We start from the raw sequence: 21,785 nt of genomic DNA on the forward strand, positions 1-21,785 counted from the left end.
TCCCCTCAAGGAGATAAGTTCTGTTATGTTCTCCGACTCATGTTTCCCTGCATGAATAATGCGGCGGAATATGAAGCTCTGCTTCACGGTTTGCGACTGGCAAAAGAGATGAACCTAACCCGAGTTAGATGTTTTGGGGATTCAGATTTGGTGGCGCAACAGGTTTCGGGTACCTGGGACTCTCGGGATCCTATGATGACGGCTTACAGGCGAGCTGTATCTGATGTGGCGGGCTATTTTCATGGATATCAGGTGGATCATGTTGATCGGCAACTCAACGAAGCAGTTGATGCCCTCTCGCGACTCGGCTCTCAAAGAAAACCGGTCCCCCCTAATGTTTTTTCGGATATCTTGCATAAACCATCTGTGGCTGTACCCACGGAGGAGGAGTTGGCGATACCAGACCCCGAGTCTCAGCTCGTGGCGGCTCTCCATGACACTCCGGACTGGGTTCTTCCTTATCTGGCTTATCTCACTCGCGGCGAATTACCCACCGATGAAGTTTTGGCTCGCCAGATCGTTCGACGTAGCAAATCCATGGTCATCATTAATGGCGAGTTATATAAACGAAGTGCTTCTGGGTTCTTTCAGGGGTGTGTTTCCTCCGAGGAAGGATGCGTGATCCTAAATGACATTCATTCTGGAGACTGCGGGCATCACGCCGGGTCACGTTCTTTGGTATCAAAGGCTTTTCGACATGGTTTTGTTTTGGCTGACGGCTCATGCAGATGCGGAAGACATAGTACGGCGGTGCGAGGGGTGCCAACGATATGGGAGACAGGCTCATGTGCCGGCTCAAGAATTGAGGATGATTCCCATTACTTGGTGCTTCGCGGTCTGGGGGCTTGACATGGTCGGTCCCTTTAAAATGTCCTCTAACAAGAAAACTCACTTATTGGTGGCAGTTGATAAGTTCACTAAATGGGTTGAGGCGGAACCTGTTGGAGCTTGCGATGCAGAGACAACAGTCAAATTTCTGAAAAAGCTGATTTTCCGTTTTGGATATCCGCACAGTATTATCACGGACAATGGTACTAACTTGTCCCAAGGAGCGATGCTGGATTTTTGTCGTCGAGAACATATCCGGCTTGATGTTTCTGCAGTGGCTCACCCGCAGTCCAATGGGCAAGCAGAGCGGGCGAATCAGGAAGTCTTGCGAGGGATTAAACCTCGGCTCATGGTTCCCCTAGAAAGGACTCCAGGGTGTTGGGTTGAAGAATTACCTTCGGTACTGTGGAGTATTCGGACCACCGCGAATCAATCCACGGGGTTCACTCCTTTCTTTTTGGTCTATGGAGCAGAGGCTGTCCTCCCTACTGATATAAGACATGATTCTCTTAGAGTCGCTGCATATGTGGAGCAAGATAATGAGCTGGCGCGTCAAGATTCTTTGGATGCCTTGGAAGAGGCGCGTGACCTGGCTGCGGCTCGTTCGGCTATCTACCAGCAAGATCTGCGGCGTTATCATAGTCGCCGGGTTAAGAGTCGGACTTTTGAGGAGGGCGACTTAGTACTTCGTCTGATACAAGATCGGGCAGGTATGCACAAGTTATCACCCCCTTGGGAAGGGCCGTTCGTCGTTAGCAAGAACCTCCGCAATGGCTCTTATTATTTGATGGATCTTCGGCCTAATCGACCGACTACAGAGGCTGAGTCAACTCGCCCCTGGAATATTGCTCAGTTGCGGCTTTACTGCACTTGAGCTCTTAAAAGCTCCACGTTTTGTAAGTTTTTCAGTTTCATTATGAAGTAATAAAACACTCTCCGACTTGTGGGCTTCTTCATCTAAGAGTGCAAATTGTGTCATCCTGTTGCGACCTTATGAGCCGACAGAACATGCATTTAGGGTGGGTGCACGAGCTTTCTGACTCGCCTCCCCCTGTCGCGACCGTATGAGCCGACGAAACCTGCATTTAGGGTGGGTGCACGAGCTTTCGGACTCGCCTCCCCCTGTCGTGACCGTATGAGCCGACGAAACCTGCATTTAGGGTGGGTGCACGAGCTTTCTGACTCGCCTCTCCCTGTCGCGACCATATGAGCCGACGAAACCTGCATTTAGGGTGGGTGCACGAGCTTTCTGACTCGCCTCGCCCTGTCGCGACCGTATGAGCCGACGAAACTTGCATTTAGGGTGGGTGCACGAGCTTTCTGACTCGCTTCCCCCTGTCGCGACCGTATGAGCCGACGAAACTTGCATTTAGGGTGGGTGCACGAGCTTTCTGACTCGCCTCCCCCTGTCGCGATCGTATGAGCTGACGAAACCTGCATTTGGGGTGGGTGCACGAGCTTTCTGACTCGCCTCCCCCTGTCGCGACCGTATGAGCCGACGAAACTTGCATTTAGGGTGGGTGCACGAGCTTTCTGACTCGCCTCCCCCTATCACGACCGTATGAGCCGACGAAACCTGCATTTAGGGTGGGTGCATGAGCTTTCTGACTTGCCTCCCCCTGTCGCGACCGTATGAGCCGACGAAACCTGCATTTAGGGTGGGTGCACGAGCTTTCTGACTCGCCTCCCCCTGTCGCGACCGTATGAGCCGACGAAACTTGCATTTAGGGTGGGTGCACGAGCTTTCTGACTCGCCTCCCCCTGTCGCGACCGTATGAGCCGACGAAGTTATTTTTATTATGATTTAATCTTGAAGGTTTTTAAACCATTTTCCCCTTTCTACATACTTGTTGAAACTACCCGTAGTTCATTTGTTTTCACAGATGATGTTTTCAAAGTTTAAGACAGGAGGGTGCTAAGATTTGTTTCATCCTTGGCGGATTAAGCATTATAGAAGACTCTTATAAAGGCGGGCCAAATATTTCAAATCGCCTTAAAAAGCGATATAAGGGTTTTTCTCGCAGAAGATATCATCCAAAAATAGTACTGACTATTACATGGCTCGCAGGCCAAATTCAGGAAAGTCTACTTCGCTAAATCCTGGCATGAGCTCTGACCAACTTCGATTTGTAAATCACCCAATACCCAATTGCACCTGGCCAAAGCAGCAATGTCGTCTTCGTCGGTCAAAATTGATGCCAAGTCTGCTTCCCAGTCGAAAGGATTCTTGGGTCACCGAGGAATTAGGTTGGTCACCACGAAGGTTGGCGGGCTGACTTTCTTATTCCTACTGTCATAAGCTGCCTGGTACTTCGTTAAATCAAGGCTTGCGGCGAGTCGAGTTGCAGCCAGCCGAGAATCCTTGCCAACTTTTTGGTAATCCTCTTCAACGAATTCCGATCCATCGTCCTTAAGCTGAGGGAAGCCAGCGGCTACTTCTTCTAAATTGATCTCTAGGGCATACGCTAAGCAGCGACTCAGGGCAGTCAGGACACCTTTCCGGGCGGCTGACCGAGTTAATTCGCCAATCTGGGGAGGAAGTGTGGACAAACATCCAAGTACCTTCTTGATGGAAGTAATAGGCTCTTTGGCGCCCATCACAGCTTTGACGGTCAACACACTGCCTGTGTACAGCTGCCCTGTCAGCGTATAAATCGCCTTCAGCATCAACACACAGTCTTCTTGCAGGTTGGTGACTCTTGGACCTGGAATATGATAATTAGTGACTTAACATCAGAAATTTGAGTACAAAAAAGGGGGGATAAGGTTGAAGATTTAGGTAAGGCTTACCAAAAATGGCCTGCGTCATGTTAGAGATATGACGTTTTAAGCCAGATAATTCCTGTTGAACAGTCACCAGCTTCGCATCAGCTTTCTCTGCTCTCTTCAAAGCGGCGTTTTGGTCAGCTTGAGCTTTTTCTAACTCGGCTTTGAGTTTTTCCAGTTCGGCCAGAGCCAGTTTACACTTCTCTTCCGACTGAGTTCGGGCGTCTTGTTGTTCAGCTAAGTTTTTCCTTAAATCGCCCAGCGCCAATTCGGTCTGAGCAAGGTTTTCCTATTGAAAGTTTAAAATAAGGACAAGTCTCAGAATTACTTCACAGCAATATCCCTGACACTTGGGGGCTAATGTATAATTTTTTCAGGAGAAATTATACAGAAATCAAGACTGGTCGCGAAGCTTTTTCTAAATTTTCAAGACCCGGCTCATCTTTTTACTGATGACCCGGCCCTTGGGGGTTACTGGTCGTGAAGCTTTTTCTAAATTTTCAAGACCCGGCTCATCTTTTTAATGATGACCCGGCCCTTGGGGGTTACTGGTCGCGAAGCTTTTTCTAAATTTTCAAGACCCGGCTCATCTTTTTACTGATGACCCGGCCCTTGGGGGTTACTGGGAATAGTATAAGTATAACAAGATTTACCTCATGTTTGTTGTTTAACATCTTCAGCAGATTTTTCTCCATCTCATAGCTCGCCTCCAGGTGACTTGCAAAGCCAGAACAGAGTTCTTTAAACTCCAGATTTGCATAGTCGGAAAGTTTCGCCTTGGAGAGCCCAGACTCGGGAATGGCCTGAGAGGAGGATGCTACATGTTTGGACAAAACTGTCGCTGCCGGCTTAGAAAAGCCAGAGCCAGTAATAACTACAACATCTGGGTCTTCTGTTGTCATCAATGGGTTCGGCGATTTAGAGGCATCCATTGTTTCCTTCGGCGACTCAGGAAGATCCACTTGAATCGCAGGCTCAGCATGATCCGGATCGTCTTGAGTCGGAGTTGATTTCTTTGGGGGTTCTGAAGTTGCATCAGGAAGTGATCCACTGGTTTTCCTTTTCTTGGCTTGTGCCCTAACAAAAGGGAATAAGCACGTTAAGGAATTGAAAAGATCGTTATTCTCAAAAGTCGAGGCAAGGTTATCAAAAGACTTACCCCGGAACTCGAATCATCGGTGGAAGTGTTGACATCACTGAGTCGTCGGAAGTGGGAGGAGAGTTCTGCAAGATTTATATATCAATAATGCAGGCGGGTTACAAATGTGATCCAAATAAGCACGAATAATGGTTACTCATAAAAGTACCTCGCTTGGCTTTCTTTTGTTCGTTGCTGGTAAACCAGATACCAGATTGCCAGAGTGACTTCGTGTTTTCCGGTTTGAGGGGTGCTGTGCTATCTTCAGTAAGAAATTTGGGTCCAAATGAGCATTTGGATGTGAGAACGGGACTTTCCCTCATATTCGTCGGGCCGCCTTAGGTGGAGAAGGAGATGAATCGGAGGAAACAGAAATTACCTCAACAGTGTCTTCTTGGCTTTCGTTATCTTCATTCTATTCCAAGGAGAGAGAAAGATATAAATAAAAGGTCAAAAGTGATAGGTGGCGAGTGAAAAGAGGACGGATTTGTACCTCTGAAAGTGCATCGCCGACTTGAGATTCGTCGACTTCGGATGGCTCAACCGCAACAGATTTTCCATTGCCCTTGGCTTTCTTAGAGGGCGGCTTAGCAGTTTTCATGGCTTGCTTTTTAGGTCTCCTGGACCAGAACTTATCGCCTTTCTGAAAAGGTATATATTATGAAATCATGACGGCAATAAAACAGAAGGGATAAATACCGAGGGCGGGTCAGTTTTGGTTACCTTGGGCGCCAGGTTAATCTTGTAAAAGGGCTTAAGGCCGATTTGGCCGCACTTTCCCGCAGGCTTGCCGGTCAACTTTTTGATGATGGCAACAATGTCCTTTTCTGTTAATGCTGTGTGAAAGTAGCATTGAGGATGATCCAGAGTACCATCAAACTCACACATCAGACCATCTCGGCGGCTCAGAGGAAGAATCCGCCATTCGACCCAGCAACGGATCAGGTCAACCCCGGTAAGACCATTGTTCGTCAGGGATCTCAGCTCAGATAATATTGGGATGAACCCCGACTATTCTTCCTCGGTGAGCTTGTCTTGGAGCTTGAAGTTGACTGGAAGGCGGGTTGTCCTGTAACCGAGAAGCTTATTCTCACCAGGAGGGGACGTCTCTTGACAATAAAACCAAGATTCGCCCCAGCCCTTGGGATGGCTAGGCATGATGAGTGAAGGGAACGGACTATCCCTACGACGCTGGACGTTGACGCTGCCGAGTTCCAAACTGGGGCCATTGTGGAATTTCGTCTGGCGATTCAGATGAAAAAAATGCTAGAATAGAGGGACAGAAGGCTCGATCCGCAGATACGCTTCACAAAGAACTTGGAACTGGCTCAAATTGCTTATGGAATTGGGTCCCAGATCCTGGAGTCGGACGTTCATGAAGGTCAAAGCGTCCCTAAGAAATTTCGATCCGGGCGGCTTAAAACCCCGTTCCAAATGTTCAACAAAAACTACTATTTCCCCTTCTTTGGGGTTAGGGAGATCTTCTCCCAACCCGGTGCGCCATCCAATGACATCTTGAGGATCCAAACAGCCCGCTTTCACATAATTAGCTAAGACAGCGTCATCAACCTTGGTAGGAAGCCAGTCGCTCTTGAAGACGGCGCCCATGCTACAAGTAGGTAAAAGTATGATATTACATGTCTTGGACATCTACTATATGGATTGGACTCGGTTCATTTAACCCGCTAGACCAACAGGCCGGGTTGGGTTGCTATGGCGACTTATGGAAGTAGGGTTATTCCCAAAGGCTACGTTTCTACGGATGGTAAAATCTATTCGTTCCGAAGCACCAAGGGGGGATGAAGGCTACAAACGGCTTTTCGCAAACAGTAAATGAGGAATGGATCTACCAAACAGATGTGAAAACCTACGAATATAACTGCGCACGAACAATTTATTATCAGGTGACGCCCCTCGTTTGGTGAAGACATTGTGTTCAAAGATTCGCGAGTACAGTGGATAATTAAAATTATTCAGGGCACTGGCTACCCTATCAGTGCTCGTGCTAATCGATTCGAAGAAGATGAACAACTATGAGCGAAAAGCTTCGAAGCTACGGCAATGGCGAAAGCTCAAGCAAGGAATGAACCTACTCCTAAGAAGGTGAATGAAGGTCTAACCTGATGCTCTCGATCGAAGAAGGCCAACGGTGACGGAGATCGTTGAAGAAGCGCGGGGGTCCCGACGAATGAAGAGATCTTCGGCGGCGGCGGAGTTCGAGGCGAGCAACGAGGTGGTCGGTGACGATGCGATGGTCAATGGCGGCGGACGGATCGTCCGAGGTGCGAAGCTTGACGACGGCAACTGCTTATGGGCGGCGCTGAAGCTTCTCGGATGAGGGCGGAAGGTGCGGCCGGCGGCGGAGCCCTCGGGAAGCGATGAGGCCTTTTCCTGTGATAATGGGGGGGATTGACGAGACTGGTAGGTGGGAAGCGTCAGCCCTGTCCCCTCCGTCTATTTATCAGGACGGGCGCTGGAATCGAGGCGCCGTGAGCGGGAACCGTTGGGGAATAAAAAGATTCGCCATGATGACGTCCGGAGATTTTGGGATAGTGATGCACTAAAGATCCGTTGTGATTATGTTAGTTTTCCCGAGAATCGAGGGACAAGAAGATGCCAACGGGAAATGGTTTGGCGACTCAAAGATTTTTTCGGTGCCAGATGGCGAGTTACAATTTCTGACGTATGGAGAAAGACGAAGGAGTGAATCACCTTCAACTGAGCGAAAGCATTGGCGTGAAAATTCAAGTCAATCTGGGGCCTAATGTTGGGGATATTACTTATTAAGTGACCCGCCCAAGGTGGGCCGGGTTACCAGTAAGGCGATTCATCCTCTAGGTTACTTGGGCTTCAGCCTGGCCGATTCAAGGCCGTGGGACGGTTATGATTTCTGGAAGGTCTCCGGGTTTTGAAGGACGGCGACTTAGAGACTACAATGGTCACGAATTGTAAGGAGGAAGGGACTCTTGTAAACCCTAAGGCCTCGACCTATATATAAAGGCGAGTCCTAAGGAGGAGAGGCAGGTTAGAGATCATCGAGTGCTAGGATAGGCGAGCTGCGCCTCCCTTGTAACCGAATCGACATCAATACACACAAAGCAGGACGTAGGCTATTACCTCCTCTCGAGGGGCCGAACCTGGTTAAATCGCCGTGTTCCTCCCGTTCAAACCCCTTTGAGTCGCCGCCAAGGTGCGATGGCTCCAGTACTAAGTCCTTTCACAAGGACATCTGCCGTGACAAAACCACGACAGATGTGAATGTAGCAGACCCACTGACTAAACCTCTTCCACGGGCAAAGCATGATCAACACCAGAACTGTATGGGTGTTAGATTTATTACAATGTAATTCGCATGATGATGTGAGGGCTAGATTATTGACTCTAGTGCAAGTGGGAGACTGTTGGAATTATGCCCTAGAGGCAATAATAAATATAGTTATTATTATAATTCCTGTATCAAGATAATCGTTTATTATCCATGCTATAATTGTATTCAATGAAGACTTATATACATGTGTAGATACATAGACAAAACACTGTCCCTAGCAAGCCTCTAGTTGGCTAGCCAGTTGATCAAAGATAGTCAGGGTCTTCTGATTATATACAAGGTGTTGTTGTTTGATAACTGGATCACGTCATTAGGAGAATCATGTGATGGACTAGACCCAAACTAATAGACGTAGCATGTTGATCGTGTCATTTTGTTGCTACTGTTTTCTGCGTGTGAAGTATTTGTTCCTATGACCATGAGATCATATAACTCACTGACACCGGAGGAATACTTTGTGTGTATCAAACGTCGCAACGTAACTGGGTGACTATAAAGATACTCTACAGGTATCTCGGAACGTGTTCGTTGAGTTAGTATGGATCGAGACTGGGATTTGTCACTCCGTGTGACGGAGAGGTATCTCGGGGCCCACTCGGTAATACAACATCACACACAAGCCTTGCAAGCAATGTGACTTAGTGTAAGTTGCGGGATCTTGTATTACGAAACGAGTAAAGAGACTTGCCGGTAAACGAGATTGAAATAGGTATGCGGATGCTGACGATCGAATCTCGGGCAAGTAACATACCGAAGGACAAAGGGAATGACATACGGGATTATATGAATCCTTGGCACTGAGGTTCAAACGATAAGATCTTCGTAGAATATGTAGGATCCAATATGGGCATCCAGGTCCCGCTATTGGATATTGACCTAGGAGTCTCTTGGGTCATGTCTACATAGTTCTCGAACCCGCAGGGTCTGCACACTTAAGGTTCGACGTTGTTCTATGCGTATTTGAGTTATATGGTTGGTTACCGAATGTTGTTCGGAGTCCCGGATGAGATCACGGACATCACGAGGGTTTCCGGAATGGTCCGGAAACGAAGATTGATATATAGGATGACGTCATTTGATAACCGGAAGGTTTTCGGAGTTACCGGGAATGTACCGGTAATGACGAATGGGTTCCGGGAGTTCACCGGGGGGGAAAACCACCCCGGGGAAGCCCATAGGCCTTGGGGGTGGCACACCAGCCCTTAGTGGGCTGGTGGGACAGCCCAAGAAGGCCCTATGCGCCATAGGAATAAAATCAAAGAGAAAAGAAAAAAAAGAGGAGGTGGGAAAAGGGGGAAGGACTCCTCCTTCCAAACCTAGTTGGACTCGGTTTGGAAGGGGAGGGTTGCCCCCCTTGGTTCGGCCGACCCCCTTGGGAGTCCTTGCACCCCAAGGCAAGGCTCCCCCTCCTCCCCCTATATATACGGAGGTTTTAGGGCTGATTTGAGACAACTTTGCCACGGCAACCTGACCACATATCTCCACTGTTTTACCTCTAGATCGCGTTTCTGTGGAGCTCGGGCGGAGCCCTGCCGAGATAAGATCATCACCAACCTCCGGAGCGCCGTCACGCTGCTGGAGAACTCTTCTACCTCTCCGTCTCTCTTTCTGGATCAAGAAGGCCGAGATCATCGTCGAGCTGTACGTGTTTTGAACGCGGAGGTGCCGTCCGTTCGGCACTAGATCGTGGGACTGATCGTTGGACGGTTCGCGGGGCGGATCGAGGGACGTGAGGACGTTCCACTACATCAACCGCGTTCACTAACGCTTCTGCTGTATGGTCTACAAGGGTACGTAGATCACACATCCCCTCTCGTAGATGGACATCACCATGATAGGTCTTCGTACGCGTAGGAAAATTTTTGTTTCCCATGCGACGTTCCCCACAGGGAGTTCCTTACCTGTCCTCGTAGTTAAGGGCCAGATTTTAGTTCTTGGATCTTTTGGATTCCTCATAGTGACCAGCAGACGTCAATCCCAAGTGACTCAGAGAATATAGCTGTGCTTCCCCGGCAACGGCGCCAGAAAAAGGTCTTGATAACTGCTACTTATCAAACAACAGTGCCAGAAATTGACACGTTGACAGAGACTGGGCTTGCGTTGGTTTTTTTCCCTTGAAGAGGAAAGGATGATGCAGCACATGAGCAATAAGTATTTTCTCAGTTTGAGAACCAAGGTATCGATCCAGCAGGAGGGTCTCGTCAAGTCCAGAGTACCTGCGCAAACACAAACAAGCTCGCACCCAACGCTTCGAAGGGGTTGTCAATCCCTTCAGGATTGTTTGCGAAGTGAGATTTGAAGGCAGAAAGTGCAACGAAGTAAAAAGTGTAAGGCTGAAAATATGGTGTGGAGTAGACCGTGGGGGCCATACTGCTCACTTGAGGCTTCTCTCAAAATAGCAAATATCACGGTGGGTGAACAAATTACTGTCGAGCAATTGATAGAACCGCACAAAGTCATGAAGATATCTAAGGCAATGATCATACATATAGGCTGCTGGAAATATGCCCTAGAGGCAATAATAAATTAGTTATTATTATATTTCTTAGTTCATGATAATCGTTTATTATCCATGCTATAATTGTATTGATTGGAAACACAATACTTGTGTGGATACATAGACAAAACACTGTCCCTAGTAAGCCTCTAGTTGACTAGCTCGTTGATCAAAGATGGTCAAGGTTTCCTGGCCATAGGAAAGTGTTATCACTTGATAACGGGATCACATCATTACGAGAATCATGTGATGGACTAGACCCAAACTAATAGACGTAGCATGTTGATCGTGTCATTTTGTTGCTACTGTTTTCTGCGTGTCAAGTATTTGTTCCTATGACCATGAGATCATATAACTCACGGACACCGGAGGAATGCTTTGTGTGTATCAAACGTCGCAAAGTAACTGGGTGACTATAAAGATGCTCTACAGGTATCTCCGAAGGTGTTCGTTGAGTTAGTATGGATCAAGACTGGGATTTGTCACTCCGTGTGACGGAGAGGTATCTCGGGGCCCACTCGGTAATACAACATCATACACAAGCCTTGCAAGCAATGTGACTTAGTGTAAGTTGCGGGATCTTGTATTACGGAACGAGTAAAGAGACTTGCCGGTAAACGAGATTGAAATAGGTATGCGGATAGTGACGATCGAATCTCGGGCAAGTAACATACCGAAGGACAAAGGGAATGACATACGGGATTATATGAATCCTTGGCACTGAGGTTCAAACGATAAGATCTTCGTAGAATATGTAGGATCCAATATGGGCATCCAGGTCCCGCTATTGGATATTGACCGAGGAGTCTCTCGGGTCATGTCTACATAGCTCTCGAACCCGCAGGGTCTGCACACTTAAGGTTCGACGTTGTTTTATGCGTATTTGAGTTATATGGTTGGTTACCGAATGTTGTTCGGAGTCCCGGATGAGATCAAGGACGTCACGAGGGTTTCCGGAATGGTCCGGAAACGAAGATTGATATATAGGATGACCTCATTTGATTACCGGAAGGTTTTCAGAGTTACCGGGAATGTACCGGGAATGACGAATGGGTTCCGGGAGTTCACCGGGGGGGCCCACCCACCCCGGGGAAGCCCATGGGTGTTTGGGGTGCCACACCATCCCTTAGTGGGCTGGTGAGACGGCCAAAGAGAGGCCTATGCGCATAGGAAAGAAAATCAAAGAGGAAAGGAAAAAAAAGAAGGAGGTGGGAAAGGGAAGAAGGACTCCACCTTCCAAACCAAGTGGATTTCGGTTTGGGAGGGGGCGACCTTCCCCTTGGCTCGGCCGACTCCCTTGAGAGTCCTTGGACCCCAAGGCAAGTCTCCCCCCTCCTCGTCCTATATATAGTGGGGTTTTAGGGCTGATTTGAGACGACTTTTCCACGGCAGCCCGACCACATACCTCCACGGTTTTTTCTCTAGATCGCGTTTCTACGGAGCTCGGGGGGAGCCCTGCTGAGACAAGGTCATCACCAACCTCCGGAGCGCCGTCACGCTGCCGGAGAACTCTTCTACCTCTCCATCTCTCTTGCTGGATCAAGAAGGCCGAGATCATCGTCGAGCTGTACGTGTGCTGAATGCGGAGGTGCCGTCCGTTCGGTACTAGATCGTGGGACTGATCGCGGGATTGTTCGCGGGGCGGCTCGAGGGACGTGAGGACGTTCCACTACATCAACCGCGTTCACTAATGCTTCTGCTGTACGATCTACAAGGGTACGTAGATCACTCATCCCCACTCGTAGATGGACATCACCATGATTGGTCTTCGTGCGCGTAGGAAATTTTTTGTTTCCCATGCGATGTTCCCCAATAGTGGCATCATGAGCTAGGTTCATGCGTAGATGTCTTCTCGAGTAGAACACAAAAGTTTTTGTGGGCGGTGATGTGCATTTTGCTGCCCTCCTTAGTCTTTTCTTGATTCCGCGGTATTGTTGGATCGAAGCGGCTCGGACCGACATTACTCGTACGCTTACGGGAGACTGGTTTCATCGCTACGAGTAACTCCGTTGCTCAAAGATGACTGGCGGGTGTCAGTTTCTCCAACTTTAGTTGAATCGGAATTGACCAAGGAGGTCCTTGGATGAGGTTAAATAGCAATTCATATATCTCCGTTGTGGTGTTTGCGTAAGTAAGATGCGATCCTACTAGATACCCATGGTCACCACGTAAAACATGCAAACAACAAAATTAGAGGACGTCTAACTTGTTTTTGCAGGGTATGCTTGTGATGTGATATGGCCAACGATGTGATGTGATATATTTGATGTATGAGATGATCATGTTGTAATAGTTAATATCGACTTGCACGTCGATGGTACGGCAACCGGCAGGAGCCATTGGGTTGTCTTTATAACTAACGTTTGTGCTTGTAGATGCGTTTACTATTTTGCTAGGACGTAGCTTTAGTAGTAATAGCATGAGTAGCACGACAACCCCGATGGCGACACGTTGATGGAGATCATGATGATGGAGATCATGGTGTGACGCCGGTGACAAGAAGATCGTGCCGGTGCTTTGGTGATGGAGATCAAGAAGCACGTGATGATGGCCATATCATGTCACTTATGAGTTGCATGTGATGTTAATCCTTTTATGCACATTATTTTTCTTAAAACGACGGTACCATTATGAGGTGATCTCTCACTAAAATTTCAAGACGAAATTGTGTTCTCCCCGACTGTGCACCGTTGCTACAGTTCATCGTTTCGAGACACCACGTGATGATCGGGTGTGATAGACTCAACGTTCACATACAACAGGTGCAAAACAGTTGCGCAGGCGGAACACTCGGGTTAAGCTTGACGAGCCTAGCATGTGCTGACATGGCCTCGGAACACATCAGACCGAAAGGTCGAGCATGAATCGTATAGTTGATATGATTAGCATAGAGATGCTTACCACTGAAACTATTCTCGACTCACGTGATGATCGGACTTGAGATAGTGGATTTGGATCATGTACCACTCAAATGACTAGAGAGATGTACTTTTTGAGTGGGAGTTCTTAAGTAATATGATTAATTGAACTAAGTGTCATGAACATAGTCTAAATGGTCTTTGCGAATTACGATGTAGCTTGCGCTATAGCTCTACTGTTTTTATATGTTCCTAGAGAAAATTTAGTTGAAAATTGATAGTAGCAAAACTTTGCAGACTGGGTGTGTAAAACCGAGGATTGTCCTCGTTGCTGCGCAGAAGGATTATGTCCTTAATGCACCACTCGGTGTGCTGCACCTCGAGCGTCGTCTATGGATGCTATGAACATCCGACATACACGTTTCTGATGACTACACGATAGTTCAGTGCAAAATACTTAATGGCTTAGAAGCAAGGGCGCCGAAAACGTTGTAAAACGTCACGGAACATAAGTGATGTTCTAAAGAGATGAAATTGTGATTTCATGCTTGTGCCCTTGTTAAGAGGTATGAGACCTCCGACAAGATTCTTTGTCCACAAAGTAAAGGAGAAAGGCTCAATCGTTGAGCGTGTGCTCAGATTGTCTGAGTACAACAATCGCTTGAATCAAGTGGGAGTTAATCTTCCAGATGAGATAGTGATAGTTCTCCAAATCACTGCCACCAAGCTGTGAGAGCTTCGTGATGAACTACAACATATCAAGGATACATACAATGATCCTTGAGCGATTCGCGATGTTTGACACTACGAAAGTAGAAATCAAGAAGGAGCATCAATAGTTGATGGTTTGTAAAACCACTAAGTTTCAAGAAAGGCAAGGGCTAGAAGGGATACTTCGTGAAACGGCAAAACAGTTGCTGCACTAATGAAGAGACCCAAGATTAAACCCAAACCCGAGACTAAGTTCTTCTGTAATGAGGGGAACAGTCACTGAGGCGGAGCAACTCTAGATACTTGGTAGATAAGAAGGCTGGCAAAAGTCAAGAGAAGTATATTAGATATACATGATGTTGATGTGTACTTTACTAGTACTCCTAGTAGCATGAGGGTATTGGATACCAGTTCGGTTGCTAAGTGATTAGTAACACGAAATGAAAGCTACGGCATAAACGGAGACTAGCTAAAGGCGAGGTGACGATACGTGTTGGAAGTGTTTCCAAGGTTGATATGATCAAACGTCGCACGCTCCCTCTACCATCGGGATTGGTGTTAAACCTAAATAATTGTTATTTGGTGCTTGCGTTAAGCATGAACATGATTGGATCGTGTTTATTGCAATACGATTATTCATTTAAAGAGAATAATGGTTACTCTATTTTCTTGAATAATCACCTTCAATGGTTTATTGAATCTCGATCGTAGTGTTACTCACGTTCATAATATTGGTGCCAAAAAGATACGAGTTAATGATGATAGTACCACTTACTTGTGGCACTGCCGCTTGAGTCATGTTAGTATAAATTGCATGAAGAGGCTCCATGCTGATGGATCTTTGTACTCACCTGATTTCGAATCACTAGTGACATGCAAACCATAGCACATGAGCAAGGCCTTGTTTTCATTGAGATGAAATAAGATAGTAACTTGTTGGAAGTGATACATTTTGATGTATGCAGTCCAATGGGTACTGAGGCACGCAGTGGATATCATTATGTTCTTACTTCACTGACGATTTGAGTAGATACAAGAGTATTTACTTAATGAATCACAAGTCTGAAATGTTGAAAAGTTCAAATCCGTTTCAGAGTGAAGTTCGTCGTAACAAGAGGATAAACTGTCTACGATATGATCATAGAAATGAATATCTGAGTTACGAGTTTTGGTACGCTGTTAAGACAATCTGGAAATTGTTTCGCAGTTCATGCCACTTGGAACATCATAGTGTGATGATGTGTCTGAACGTCATAGCCACACACTATTTGGTATGGTGCATACTATGATGTCTCTTATCGAATTACCACTATCGTTTATGGGTTATGCATTAGAGACAACCGCACTCACTTTAAATAGGGCACCGCGTATTTCCGTTGAGATGACACAGTATAGACTGAGGTTCAGAGAAATCGAAACTGTCATTTCTTGAAAGTTTGGGGTTTCGACACTTATGTGAAAAAGTTTCAGTCTGATAAGCTCGAACCCAAAGCGGATAAATGCTTCTTCATAGAGTATCCAAAACAGTTGGGTACATCTCCTATCTCAGATCCGAAAGCAAAGTGTTTGTTTCTAGAAACGGATCCTTTCTCAAGGAAAGGTTTCTCTCGAAAGAATTGAGTGGGAGGGTAGTAGAACTTGATGAGGTTATTGAACCATCACTTCAACCAATGTGTAGCAGGGCGCAGGAAGTTGTTCCTGTGGCGCCTACACCAATTGAAGTGGAAGCTGATGATGGTGATCATTGAGCTTCGAATCAAGTTACTACAAACCTCGTAGGTCGACAAGGTCGCGTACTGCTGCAGAGTAGTACGGTAAACCTGTCTTGGAAGTCATGTTGTTGAGCAACAGTGAACCTACGAGTTATGGAGAAAGCAATGGTGGGCTCAGATTCCGACAAATGGCTGGAAGCCATGAAATCCGAGAGAGGATCCATGGATGAAAACAAAGTGTAGACTTTGGAAGAATTACTTGATGGTCATAGGACTATTGAGTAAATATGGATCTTTAAAGAAAAACAGACGATGATGGTGATAAGTCACTATTAAGAAAAGCTCGACTTGTCGCAAAGATGTTTTCGACAAGATCAAACAGTTGACTATGATGAGACTTTCTCACTCGTAGCGATGCTAAAGGTCTGTTATAATTATGTTAGTTGTTGATGCATTATTTATGAAATATTGCACGTAGGATGTCAAAACATTGTTTCCTCGACGGTTTCCTTGAGCAAACATTGTATGTGATACAACCAGGAAGTTTTTTTGATCCTAAAGATACTAGCAAGTATGCAAGCTCCAGCGATCCTTCAATGGACTGGTGCAAGCATCTCGGAGTTGGAATATATATACTTTGATGAGATGATCAAAGATTTTGGGTATGTACAAGGTTTATGAGAAACTTGTATTTCCAAAGAAGTGAGTGGGAGCACTATAGAATTTCTAATAAGTATATGTGGTTGACATATTGTGGATGAGAAGTAATGTAGAATTTCTGTAAAGCATACAAGGTTGTTTGAAAGGAGTTTTTCAAAGGAATACCTAGATTGCGCTACTTGAACGTTGAGCATCAAAGATCTATGGAGATAGATCGAAAGCGCTTAATAGAAGTTTCAACAAGATGCATGCCTTGACAAGGTTTTGAAGGAGTTCAAAATAGATCAGTAAAGAAGGAGTTCTTGGTTACGTTGTAAGGTATGAATTTGAGTAAGACTCAAAACCCGATCACGGCAGAATAAAGGGAATAGACGAAGGTCGTCTTCTATGCCTTAGCCGTAGAATCTAAAGTATGCCATGCTGTGTACCGCACCTGATGTGTGCCTTGACTCAAAGTCTGTTGAGAGGTACAGAGAGTGATCCATGATTGAATCACTAGCAGCGGTCAAAATTTATCCTTAGTAACAAATGGACTTAGGAATTTTTCTCGATTATGGAGGTGGTTAAAGAGTTCGTCGTAAAGGGTTACGTCGATGCAAGGTTTGACACTAATCCGAATAACTATGAGTAGTGAAACGGATTCATATAGTAGAGTAGATATTTGGAGCATTTCCGAATAGCACGTAGTAGCAGCATCTATAAGATGACATAAAGATTTGTAAAGAACGCACGGATCTGAAAGTTTCGGAAGCGTTGACTAAAACCTCTCTCACGAGCAAGACGTGATCAGACCCCATAACTGTGTGGGTGTTGGATTCATTGGAATCACATGGTGATGTGAACTAGATTATTGACTCTAGCGCAAGTGGGAGACTGTTGGAAATATGCCCTAGAGGCAATAATAAATTAGTTATTATTATATTTCTTAGTTCATGATAATCGTTTATTATCCATGCTATAATTGTATTGATTAGAAACACAATACTTGTGTGGATACATAGACAAAACACTGTCCCTAGTAAGCCTCTAGTTGACTAGCTCGTTGATCAAAGATGGTCAAGGTTTCCTGGCCATAGGCAAGTGTTGTCACTTGATAACGGGATCACATCATTAGGAGAATCATGTGATGGACTAGACCCAAACTAATAGACGTAGCATGTTGATCGTGTCATTTTGTTGCTACTGTTTTCTGCATTTCAAGTATTTGTTCCTATGACCATGAGATCATATAACTCACGGACACCGGAGGAATGCTTTGTGTGTATCAAACGTCGCAACGTAACTGGGTGACTATAAAGATGCTCTACAGGTATCTCCGAAGGTGTTCGTTGAGTTAGTATGGATCGAGACTGGGATTTGTCACTCCGTGTGTCGGAGAGGTATCTCGGGGCCCACTCGGTAATACAACATCATACACAAGCCTTGCAAGCAATGTGACTTAGTGTAAGTTGCGGGATCCTGTATTACGGAACGAGTAAAGAGACTTGCCGGTAAACGAGATTGAAATAGGTATGCGGATAGTGACGATCGAATCTCGGGCAAGTAACATACCGAAGGACAAAGGGAATGACATACGGGATTATATGAATCCTTGGCACTGAGGTTCAAACGATAAGATCTTCGTAGAATATGTAGGATCCAATATGGGCATCCAGGTCCCGCTATTGGATATTGACCGAGGAGTCTCTCGGGTCATGTCTACATAGTTCTCGAACCCGCAGGGTCTGCACACTTAAGGTTCGACGTTGTTTTATGCGTATTTGAGTTATATGGTTGGTTACCGAATGTTGTTCGGAGTCCCGGATGAGATCACGGACGTCACGAGGGTTTCCGGAATGGTCCGGAAACGAAGATTTATATATAGGATGACCTCATTTGATTACCGGAAGGTTTTCGGAGTTACCGGGAATGTACCGGGAATGACGAATGGGTTCCGGGAGTTCACCGGGGGGGCCCACCCACCCCGGGGAAGCCCATGGGTGTTTGGGGTGCCACACCAGCCCTTAGTGGGCTGGTGAGACATCCGAAGAGAGGCCTATGTGCATAGGAAAGAAAATCAAAGAGGAAAGGAAAAAAAAGAAGGAGGTGGGAAAGGGAAGAAGGACTCCACCTTCCAAACCAAGTGGATTTCGGTTTGGGAGGGGGAGACCTTCCCCCTTGGCTCGGCCGACTCCCTTGGGAGTCCTTGGACCCCAAGGCAAGTCTCCCCCTCCTCCTCCTATATATAGTGGGGTTTTAGGGCTGATTTGAGACGACTTTTCCACGGCAGCCCGACCACATACCTCCACGGTTTTTTCTCTAGATCGCGTTTCTGCGGAGCTCGGGCGGAGCCCTGCTGAGACAAGGTCATCACCAACCTCCGGAGCGCCGTCATGCTGCCGGAGAACTCTTCTACCTCTCCGTCTCTCTTGCTGGATCAAGAAGGCCGAGATCATCGTCGAGCTGTACGTGTGCTGAACGCGAAGGTGCCGTCCGTTCGGTACGAGATCATGGGACTGATCGCGGGATTGTTCGCGGGGCGGATCGAGGGACGTGAGGACGTTCCACTACATCAACCACGTTCACTAACGCTTCTGCTGTACGATCTACAAGGGTACGTAGATCACTCATCCCCTCTCGTAGATGGACATCACCATGATAGGTCTTCGTGCGCGTAGGAAATTTTTTGTTTCCCATGTGATGTTCCCCAATATAGGCATCATGTCCGAGATAAATAGACCGATACTTTGTGCATCTACTACTATTACTCCACACATCGACCGCTATCCAGCATGCATCTAGTGTATTGAGTTCATGACGAACTGAGTAACGCCTTAAGCAAGATGACATGATGTAGAGGGATAATCTCAAACCAATGATGAAAACCCCATCTTTTTACCCTTGATGGCAACAACACGATGTGTGCCTCGCTACCCCTTCTGTCACTGGGTGAGGTCACCACATGGTATGAACCCAAAACCAAGCACTTCTCCCATTGCAAGAATCAAAGATCTAGTTTGCCAGACAAAACCCACAACTCAAAGAGAATTACAAGGATATGAAATCATGCATAAGAAAGATCAGAAGAAACTCAAATAAGATTCATACATAAACTGATCATAAATCCACAATTCATCGGATCTCGACAAATACACCGCAAAAGAAGATTACATCGGATAGATCTCCATGAAGATCATGGAGAACTTTGTATTGAAGATCCAAGAGAGAGAATAAGCCATCTAGTTACTAGCTATGAACCCGTAGGTCTATGGTGAACTACTCATGGATCATCGGAGAGGTCATGGTGTTGATGAAGAAGCCCTCCGTATCCGAATCTCCCCTCCGGCAGGGCACCAGAACGTGCCCCAGATGGGATCTTGCAGAGACAGAAGCTTGCGGAGGCGGAAAATTAATTTCGATGATCTCCTGATTTTTTTGGGATTTTTAGGGCATTTATAAGCGCAACCCCTAGGGCACAGGGCGCCCAGGGGGCCCACAAGCCTGTGTGCCGCGGCCTCCCCCCTGCCTTGGCTCCCAAGCTTCCCGATCTTCTTCCGTTATGAAAAAAATATTTTTGGTGATTTTCTTCCGCTTGGACTCCGTTTCAAAATATCCTTTGAAAGGGTTCAAAAACATGGAAAAAAACAGGAACTGGCACGTGGCACTGAGTTAATAAGTTAGTCCCAAAATATATATTAAAGGCATGCATAACATCCAAAGTTTGACAAGATAATAGCATGAAACCATCAAAAATTATAGATACGTTGGAGACGTATCAAACATCCCCAAGCTTAACTCCTGCTCGTCCTCGAGTAGGGAAGTGATAAAGAATGAATTTTTTATCTGGAATGCTACCTAGCATAGTTGTCCTTTGCAACTTCTTTCACGTGGCATGAATGTTCAGATCCGTAAGATTCGAAACAATAGTTTGCTATTGACATGACAACAATAATACTTCAAGCAAACTAGCAAAGTAATCATGAACTTTCAAAATAACAAGGCCAAGGAAAGTTATCCCTACAAAATCATATAGTCTGGCTATGCTCCATCATCCTCACACAACTAATGTAAATCATGCACAACCCCGGTATTGGCCAAGTAATTGTTTTCGCACTCTTACTTTCTCACACTTTTTATAACTATCACGCAATACATGAGCGCGAGCCATGGATATAGCACTATAGGTGGAATAGAGTGTGGTGGTGGTTGTGGGACCAAAAAGGAGGAGATGGTCACATTGACTCGGCATATCAAAGGGTTATGGAGATGCCCATTAATAGATATCAATGTGAATGAGTAGGGATTGCCATACAAGAGATTCACTAGAGCTATAAGTATGTGAAAGCTCAAAAGGAGAACTAGTTGGTGTGCATCCAACTTGCTTGCTCACGAAGACCTAGGGCAATTTTGAGGAAGCCCATCATTGGAATATACAAGCCAAGTTATATAATGAAGATTCCCACTAGCATATGGTAGTGACGAAGCACGAAGCTCTCAATCATGAAGAACATGGTGCTATCATGAAGCACAAGTGTGGAAAAAGATAGTAGCATTGTCCCTTCTCTTTTTTTCATTTGGGCTCTTAGGCCTCATTTTTTCTTTTTTTGGGCTCTTTGGCCTCTTTTTTTTCCTCACATGGTACAATGCTCTAATAATGATGATCATCACACTTTTATTTACTCACATCTCAAAACTCACAATGATGACTCTAAAGGAAATGCCTCCGGCAGTGTACCGGGATGTGCGACGATCTAGCATGGCGTATGACGTTGAAACATCTCGCTGGCTATCTTCCGATCATGCAATGGAAATATGAGAGTGACGACACAAGTCATGAGACGGAAAGGTGGGAGTTGCATGGCAATATATCTCGGAATGGCTATGAAAATGCCATAGTAGGTAGGTATGGTGGCTGTTTTGAGGAAGGAATTTGGTGGGTTTGTGCACCGGCGAGAATTGCGCGGCACTAGAGAGGCTAGCAATGGTGGAAGGTGAAAGTGCATCTACCACGGACTCACATTAGTCATGAAGGACTCACATACTTGTTGCAAAAGTTTTTATTAGTAATCGAAACAAAGTGCTAAACGCATACTCCGAGGGGAAGGGTTGGTAGGTGTAAATCATCGCGCGATCCAGACCTCAACACAAAGGATGACAATCAATAGATCAATTATGCTCGGACTTCCTAGCATAGCGGTTCACCATATGTGCATGCTACGGGAATCACTAACTTCAACACAAGTATTTCTAGATTCACAACACCCTACTAACATAGCTCTTAATATTACCAAATCCACGTCTCAAAACT

This window comes from Hordeum vulgare, chromosome 1H (assembly GCF_904849725.1).
Source record: "Hordeum vulgare subsp. vulgare chromosome 1H, MorexV3_pseudomolecules_assembly, whole genome shotgun sequence".
NCBI classification, from domain to species: Eukaryota; Viridiplantae; Streptophyta; class Magnoliopsida; order Poales; family Poaceae; genus Hordeum; species Hordeum vulgare.